General features: G+C 35.2%; 1 protein-coding gene across 1 annotated transcript in view; it reads left to right on the top strand.

Annotated features, from left to right (window-relative positions):
* Window positions 1-478, top strand: part of LOC144970639 (uncharacterized) — a gene marked incomplete at its 5' end in the record, with an annotated part of 15,797 nt that extends 15,319 nt beyond the window's left edge. The window contains 1 exon segment of the mRNA XM_078910467.1: window positions 1-478. This exon segment is cut by the window's left edge and continues 1,944 nt beyond it.
* Between the last annotated feature and the right edge of the window lie 9,522 nt (window positions 479-10,000).

Raw genomic sequence — 10,000 nt, 5'->3', positions numbered from 1 at the left:
TAACACACTGATAAAGTAATTGCAATGAAACACATGTACAACTATGTATTTTTTCCACCTCCTGTGTTAAAATCATGAGCGATGGTCAGGATCAGTGCTGGCTGATTGTCACGTGATTGGCACGTCTAAGTTGACCATGAGTCGTCTGTTCAAGGTTATCAGGCGATGACAATACTATGGGCACGATCTGTATTCCCTTTCCGTGTGCTCGAGGTCATTTGTCACATTGCAAAATGTGCTCAAAGTGACCTACATAGTGAAAAGTGTTCACAGATTTTGAACTATCTAACATTACGATTGATCATTGTGTTCAGTTTGACACATGGGTATGTTTACAACTTTCATAAACAAAGCAGCGTGTTTACATTCCTGAAGAAATATCCTATCGTTGGACCTCAACAAATCTTGTGATTGATGACCTGGTTGAACGGAAACATGAAAATAGATCACTCCCATTGCTGTTTTGTTTTTTTTTTGTAAAAAAACAATTTTTAAGTAAAACTAAAACCATTGAATTGTTCATTTGACTAGTTGTGATAAAAGATTTGAAAACTGACGGAAATGTCAAAGGTGAAAGCACTGATTATTATTATTATTATTATTATTATTATTATTTTTATTATTATTATTATTATTATTATTATTATTATATTATTATTATTATTATTATTATTATTATCATCATTATTATTATTATCATTATTATCATTATTATTATTATTATTATTATTATTATTATTATTATTATTATTATTATTATTATTATTATTATTATCATCATTTATATTATTATTATTATTATTATTATTATTATTATTATTATTATTATTATATTATCATTATCATTATCATTACATTATTATTATTATCATCATCATCATCATCATCATCATCATCATCATTATTATTATTATTATTATTAGAAGTCATGCCAGAGCTATTAAATGTAATCAAAAGGAGAATACTCAGTTTTTTTCGGTCATATATGCCGATACCCACGCACTCTAATGAAATATGTGATGGAAGGGAAAATGAAGGGCAAAAGAAGAAGGGGAAGACACAGGCCTAGTTATATAAAGACATTCTAGAATGAACAGAGAAGGATGGAAGAAAATTATATGATACAGTCAACAGACGAAGGGAATGGGCAGACTTTTGAAATGCCCTCACAGAGAGATCGTCAACATAGCATTGCACATTCGTCTCTCTTATCAACTGAGGAAATATATCGTATGGTTAATGAGATATCACTTTAAAAATGTTTCTGTTATAAAATAAAATTAAAACCAGTAATCTTATTTTGATGAAAAGTTCACAGTGATGTGTTGCAAAGAATGAAAAATAATAAGGAATGCACCCAAGATTAAAACTACCCTCCGTGAAATCACTGATTTCACGGTTCGGTAACTCAGACTAGAAGATGGCTGAGAAACGATTTAACTGGTGCACTGTGAACTTTTCATCAAAATAAGTATATTGCTTATACTTTTCTTTCATCAATGTACAATATAATAACATTTTAAAAGTGATATCTAGTAGTAGAAGTAGTAGTAGTAGTAGTAGTAGTAGTAGTAGTAGTAGTAGTAGTAGTAGTAGTAGTAGTAGTAGTAGTGGTAGGAGCAGCAGCAGCAGTAGTAGTAGTAATAGTAGTAGTAGTTGTAATAGTAGTAATAGTAGTAATAGTAGTAGTAGTAGTAGTAGTAGTAGTAGTAGTAGTAGTAGTAGTAGTAATAGTGGTAGTAGTAGTAGTAGTAGTAGCGGCAGCAGCAGCAGCAGTAGTAGTAGTAGTAGTAGTAGTAGTAGTAGTAGTAGTAGTAGTAGTAGTAGTAGTAGTAGTAGTAGTAGTAGTATCCACAATAACATTTCTAGAAGGACGGAGGTAAATGAGATTTGCAAGCGCTGACAGGTGTAGGAGATCTGACGGACCCGGTTATAAGGGTACTTGTAACAGCTTTGTTGACGCTTTTCCATGTGGAAGAAAGAGGATTAAATATAAGTATTATAATTTACTCTTCCGTTATATACAATGGCTGTAGTTGACTTCATTCAATTGGCTCTTTTTATATTGTTTTTTTTTTTTTCTGTCAGTCTGCTGAGTAGTTCTTACTGTTTATGTAAAATACTCACAACAACCGCCAGCCGGATGTAATGTACCAGCACACAAAATTATGTGAAGCCTTGAACGTTTATAGATAGAATGCGCTTGGCCAAGGAGTTCACAACATTGCCATCCGGAAGTATAACGGACCAACACACAAACTCTGTGTAACCATGAACGTTTATAGTCTGGTTAATACAGTTTAGTGAGAACAACTCACAAACGCGGATGACAAAAACAATAACAAAGGCCTGATTGACGTCATCTGCATACTATTTATAGTATGATTGCTGGAATTAAGTGAGAATTATCTACTCATAAAAATGACTGACTAAAACAAATAGCAAAGAGATGAGTGACGTCAATTCCGTTCTATCTATATGTATTGTAATGTACTTTTCCCGTCGAACAATATTGTAGTTACTTGACGTAACTCGGCTCCTTGTTATTGTTTTTAAACCTCAAGTTTGTTGATTAGTTCTCATTGAAGTTCCTCGAATAGGGAAGAAAAGTTGTGACGTCAAACTCTCTACTCTTTTTGTTCCTAAAATCTTGGAAGCCTGTATGTAACTACTAATGAATGAGTTTCATGAAGGTGGCATAACTATCTCAAGTAGCAGACATAACACCTGTCAGGCGATATCACAATGTTTTTTTTTTCAGATAGAGCCAACGCTGTTAAGGGCCAGGTTCTCAATTGGCACTTGTGCGTCCATGTGGTGTAATGGTATGACACTAGCTTTCGGATCGGAAGATCCTGGATTCGAGCCTGGCTCGGCGCATAGTTGAGTCTTTACTCACATTATATCACGGTACTCACATGTAAAATGAGTACTTGTGCGTAAACAGCGTTGTCTCTGTCGAAAAATAAATTGTACTAACGGGCGTCATGTCTCGTCCTACACGTTACGTGTTGCTGTAGCCCAGGCACCCCTTGTAGACATGCGCTTTGAGCACGTGTAGTGGATATTGCACCATATAAAAGATCATTTTTTTTACACTTGAGTGCGATGCGAGAATATGAATAAAGAGCCTTTTCCAAGGACTCAACTACGCGCCGAGCAAGGCTCGAACCCATGACCCTCCGATTCGAAAGCGAGTGTCCTTCTACAAAAAGACCAAACCGGAAGAAAGGAGGAGGGAAGTTTGAAATCTGACGGAGGACAGAAACCACTGGTACTCCCTACTGTTGACCCTATAGATAGTGTCATGGTCTCAAATGAGTAAAGAGTTACTCGACTATGCAAAAACAAGGATATGAAGAATAAGGCCCAAGAATATGACAGTTACTTTAAAATGAAGAACAATTAACGATTTGTTTAAGATGAAATAAAAAGAAAGATGAAATTTAATTAAATGATATGAATAAGGATTATGGCAGTTACAAATAGAAAGATTGAGATATTACGTAACTTATGATAATATAATATCAGGTTTGTAAGGTTCCACTTCCAGGCAGTTGAGAAGGGATAAATTATCTATTCCTCCGACGGCGGGCTCAGGTTTGATCCTTGATTTATCGAAGACTGCACTGTCAAAGGTAAAAGCTCCGGCTTCTTCGTGGTGAAGATAAAAATATCCACAAAGTACCAAAAGATAAAAATCTTCAAATATATCGATGTATGAGGAATGGAGCGGCTGGCCGTCCGGCATAGATTGTAGAGAGAAGTGAGTGTAGAATGTTAGACCTATCAGCTTTTATAATAAGTGGCTACGTGACAGAATGTAGAACGAAAATTATTCACTAATTAGAAATTTATTCGAGGGAAGGCTATTAAAGGAAAGATGATCTAATATTAGAAAGCAAAGTTTTTCTTAGCCTCCCGAAATATAACTGGAGTGAGATGAATTCAGTTCTTACTCAAATAAAAATTTAATATGATAATAGGATTCAGTAGTCTGATGTCATGCCGCCAGGCAACGGCGGCCATCTTGGTTCTAAACAAAGAAAATCATTACTTTTTATTCTTCATGCTGGCTAGAACTTTTCATTCCCTTTTCATATGCCTTTTGACCAAAATGTGTAAAAGTCAAAACATGATCAAATTTATGTGTTTTTTGTTTCCTCTGGATACGCTTTTTATGCTCGCCGGAGAAATATTTCATACGGGCGTCCGCCATTGTTCTGATAGTTTAGAGCCAGTGTTGCTAAGTTACCATGCGTCATTGGGAAGGAAGTGACGGTACGACTATTGAATCCTATTGTGAACAATATTTACTGTGACAGATAGTATGCGCTGGGCTAAGAAGCTCACAACATTGTCATCCGGAAATATAATGGACCAACACACAAAACTCCGTGTAACCTTAAACGTTTATATTCTGGTTAATACAGTTTAGTGAGAATTATTCAGAAACTTGGATGGCAAAACAAATAATAACAAAGACTCGAGTGACGTCAACTTTATTCTATCTAGATACGCTGATGAAACATCACAGAGTTTGTTTTTTTAACCCAGAGTTTATATTGCGCAATATTCACTAAACGTGCATACAGCGCTTTACAAAGAGTCCCTGACGAACAGTAACACGTAAAATATTCATATAGAAGGAGAAATGACGCCCATTAGGCGGAATACAACTTTTTTTCCGATAAAGACAACGCTGTTAACGGCCAGGTACTCATTATACACGAGGAGAGAATTTCAGTAAAGAGCCTTTTCCAAGGACTCAATTATGCGCCGAGCGGGCCTTGAACCCAGGATCTTCCGATTCGACAGCAAGTGTCATACCGCAAGACCACATAGCCGCACTAAGAAACAATGTAATATTGAAAAAGAATGAAATGCTACAGGTTGTATAACTTGGGGCCAGGCGAGGAGCACAGCCGTGAAGAGGGTAGAATGGAAATTATCAGAGCGAGGACGTAGATGCTGGAACGAAGAGGATGAGTTCTGTTCTCTGTGGCATATCACTTGGACGTAGCCTTCCACACAGTCCTTCGGAAGAAGTCTCTGTCTTGTGCCCATCTGCCACATTCCGTGAATTGAGTTTCAGCTTTTTTATCTTACTCATTAGCAGGGACTTTTTTAGTCCTAGTGTTTTCATGATGTTTGCATTGCTTTCTTTGTTTGTCCACGGGATACGTAAGATTTGTCTATAGCATTTCATTTCGAAGGCGGTTATTCTCTTTTCTGATTCTTTGGTTATAGACCATGTCTCGCATCCATATATTGCAGTGGGAAAAATACAGGATGTTAGGATCTTCATTTTCAGTCTGACTTTCTCGCTCTTCCAGGATGAGTAAGTAAGTAAAAAAAAAAAAACAATACAAGGGTTCTAGTACAAATGGAAGCCTAGGGGAACTTGTACTGTATGAAACGGAAACTTGGTTCCATACGGCCTATTTGTGGAATAAATAAATCGCATTTGCCAATGGTGAATCTGTGTAAACGCGATCTATTATTATGAAATCAATCCCTCGCTTATAACCTCGAACCTATCACATTTATTCTCTAACCTGTCACCTATAACCTATCACATTTCACCTTTGACCACCAGCCTTAATTTAACACTTTCTCCGTTTAAGTCTCTTAACTCTCACCTTTTAATTCTCACCTCTGACCTCTCAAATGACCTTTCCGATCCCCTACCCATTGTTCTCTTATAAAACCAAAAGTTTGGTTTAGTTTCTTAGATATTTAAAATGGTACTCATCTTTGGCATGGCGTAATAATAGGAAATAATGATGTTTATAATTGTAGTAATAATGATGATGATGACGATGATGATGATAGTAATGATAATAATAATAATAATAATAATAATAATAATAATAATAATAATAAGAAGAAGAAGAAGAAGAAGAAGAAGAAGAAGAAGAAGAAGAAGAAGAAGAAGAAGAATGATGAGAAGGATAACAAAATAATATGATATAATTTAATAATAATAATAATAATATAATAATAATAATAATAATAATAATAATAATAATAATAATAATAATAATAAAAATAATAAGAAGAAGAAGAAGAAGAAGAAGAAGAAGAAGAAGAAGAAGAAGAAGAAGAAGAATGATGATGATGATATAATAATAATAATAATAATAATAATAATAATAATAATAATAATAATAATAATAATAATAATAATAATAATAATAATAATAATAATAATAACAAGTCAATAATAGTATTGTATGTGCCTATAATTTGTGCTAACACATGATAACATCCCAGCCCAAATTGCAATGACAGAATATTTCCTTCATGGCAGCAATAAATATGTAGGGAGACCACCATTATCAATAGTAACTATCCTGAAGTAGGATCTCTAGAAGTATTAGAATTTTGTTTTATAATTTCAGATGATGCCGAATTAATCCATTGAGAACGAAAACAAACTGCAGTACTCCCCCCCCCCCCCCCCCCCGCCCCACCCTCGATCTTAAGTCACAACAAGATCTTGACAGCCTCACAACTCCGACCCAGGACCGTGTCCAACGGAAACAGTGAACAACATGGATTTAGACAGCAGTTTTTCTCCTCAAATTTTAAAATTCTGTGGCTGAGTCGCACAATTCTCAGAAAGCGTCGTACTACTTACTTATTTCTGTGGGGTATTTTAGTCTATAGATAGTAAGAGGCTACGAAGCTCATAACATTGCCATCCGGAAGTATAACGGACCAACACACAAAACTGTATGTAGCCAAGAATGTTTATAGTGAGCATTACTCATAAACGCGGATGGCAAAACCCAATAACAAAGACCTGAGTGACGTCATCTTCGAATTATCTATATGTGTGGCATGGCCTCTAACCTGGAGTCGGGTGGTTTCATTCCCATTGTTACTAGCACAAAGATTTAAGTCCTTGTATAAATATATCAACTCATATTCTCTCACCATACAAATAAGTACCTACCTGGTCGATGACAATGTTATGTCTGTTAAATTTTTAAAAAATGAAAAATCACTTTTCACGCATCATGTCTCGTCCTATTGATGGTATGTATTTATCTAAAATACTCAAAGACTCCGCCAGCCGGATATAACGTACCAACACATAAAACTATGTGCTACCTTAAACGTTAATAGTCTCATTGATATAATTTAGTGAGTACTAATCATTAAAATGGTTTTCAAAAAAAGCAACAAAGAGCTGAGTGACTTCAATTTCGTTCCATCTTTTAGTTGCTTGGAACTCCTATTTGAGAACATAAATAAGCGGCTATTGCCTCTATAGATAGAATGCGCTTGGCCAAGGAGTTCACAACATTGCCATCCGGAAGTATAACGGACCAACACACAAACTCTGTGTAACCATGAACTTTTATAGTCTGGTTAATACAGTTTAGTGAGAACAACTCACAAACGCGGATGGCAAAAACAATAACAAAGGCCTGAGTGACGTCATCTGCATACTATCTATATAAAAAGTTTTCATTGTTTTTAATTGACTCAAAAGGTCAATGATTGAATAAAATCAAATTATAATTCTCGAAATTGATAGAGCTAGTTGACGTCTTTGTTATTGTTTTTTGCCATCCATTTTTATGATTAATGCTCACTAAACTGTATTAACAAGACTATAAACGTTTAAGATTACACACAGTCTTGTATGTTGGTCAGTTTTACTTTCGGATGGCAATGTTGTGAGTTTCTTAGCCAAGCAATTGGATTCAATACTCTTCAACAGTCGTAACGTCACTTCCTTCCTAATGACGCATGGTAACTTAGTAACACTGGCTCTAAACTATCGGAACAATGGCGGACGCCAGTATGAAATATTTCCCCGGCGAGCATAAAAGCGTATCCAGATGGAAAAAAAAAACATAAATTTGATCATTTTTTGACTTTTACACATTCTGATCACAAGACATATGAAAAGTTCTAGCCAGCATGGAGAATAAAAAGTAATAATTTTCTTTGTTTAGAACCAAGATGGCCGCCGTTGCCGGGCGGCGTGACATCAGACTACTGAATCCAATTATCTGATGTCACGGCAACGGCGGCCATCTTCTAAACAAAGAAACTCGGTACTTTTTATTCTTCATGCTGGCTAGAACTTTTCATATGTCATGTGATCAGCATGTGTAAAAGTCAAAGCATGATCAGATCTATGATGGGTTTTTTTCTCCTCTGGATACGCTTTTATGCCCGTCGGAGAAATATTTCATAAGGGCGTCCGCCATTGTTCCGATAGTTTAGAGCCAGTTACTAAGTTACCATGCGTCATTACGAGGGAAGTGGCGTTACGACTTTTGAAGCGTATTACTATCAAGAGATAGTTCGAAGATGACGTCACTCAGGTCTTTGTTATTGTTTTTTTTTTTTTTTTTTTTTTTTTTGCCATCCGCGTTTATGAATAATGCTCACTGAACTGTATTAACCTGACTATAAACGTTCATGGATACACAAAGTTTTGTGTGTTGGTCCGTTATACTTCCGGATGGCAATGTTGTGAGTTTCTTAGCCAAGCAATTACTATCTATAGCGAGAACAAAATTGACGTCACACAACTCTTTGTTATTGTTTTTAGACAGCCATTTTAATGATCGATTCTATCAATCAAGACTTTTAACGTTGGTTACACATTGTTTTGTGTGTTGATACTTCCGGTTGGTGGATGTTATGTATTGTTTACCTCTCATCATAGTATCAATATAAATACTCGAGTTGTTTTTTTGTTTTTCTTGGTTTTAATAGATTCAACAGCTCAATGAATGATGCAAAATTCATGAAAAAATCAAATTAGAATACTGCAAATAGCAACAAGAGAGCAGAGGTGCTCGGTCGGAACGATCAATTTTTCGTCCCCGAAAAGAAACAGGTGTTTGATAGAAAAAAAAAATAATAATAATAAAGGTGACAACATTCAGCGGCTTGTGTCGCTCTCACCTCATTTCCCTCCCCATCCACACGCCTCATACACACACACACATTCACACACACACACACACACACACAAACGTACACACACACACACACACACACACACTTCATCTCTTTACGATTCAACCGTGTATTTCGTGGTCTCACTAGCCCTATCATTTTGTTTTCGTTTCTTATCTACAGCTGCTTTCGTTTGAAATTTTCCAAATAATAATAATAATAATAATAATAATAATAATAATAATAATAATAATAATAATAATAATAATAATAATAATAATAATAAAAATAATAATAATAATAATAATAATAATAATAATGAGTTCTTGCTGTCGATTTTATTGGTGCTCAGCGTTTAAGTAAAACACAAGATTAATCGAACGGACACAAGACTATCTTAATATATCTATAGTCAGTTAGAGGAACTTTGGTGAGAACTAGTTACTCAACTGGCGGTCTGAGACGAACAACATAGAGGCTGGATCGCGACAACTTTATTTCTACAAAAGGAGGAAAGAAATTGACGTCACTCAGCTCCTGCTTTGTTATTTATTGTTTTAGACAGCCATTTGGGTGGTTATGATTAGTTGTCACTAAAACCATTAGAGATCACAACATCGTTTTTTGTGTTATATCCGGCTGGCAGATGTTCTGAGCATTTTACCTATACGCATAGCTACCATCAATTTGTGGGGATTTGGGATAAATTTGAGAACTTTGTGAGATTAAAAAAATGATTTATCATCTAACCTACGGTGTTCATTGGTCTTATTGTTTACGTCAGGTATATTATTCGGATAACATCTTGATGTGCCAGGATTTATTGGATCTAAATCAACACATTAACAGAGACATTATCTGTGTAGGGATGTATTTCAGTAGAAAGTTTGTGTAAATTCCCTAATATGTAAATTGGAATATTTACTTTTAGGGATTGTTTTAATCGTCATTCTTATTATATAGAGGAAGTGAAAGCTTTGAAAAAAAAGGACAACTGGTAAACGGGCAGGATTGATAGGTAAGTAAGACATAGAGGACGCCGTCAAAAAACGTTATAATTGAAAAATGT

Source organism: Berghia stephanieae, chromosome 4, assembly GCF_034508935.2.
Source record: "Berghia stephanieae isolate SIO BIC M18660-M18661 chromosome 4, UCSD_Bste_1.3, whole genome shotgun sequence".
NCBI lineage: Eukaryota > Metazoa > Mollusca > Gastropoda > Nudibranchia > Aeolidiidae > Berghia > Berghia stephanieae.
Note: the sequence above shows the minus strand (reverse complement) of the source record. Positions and strands in the feature narration are given on the sequence as shown.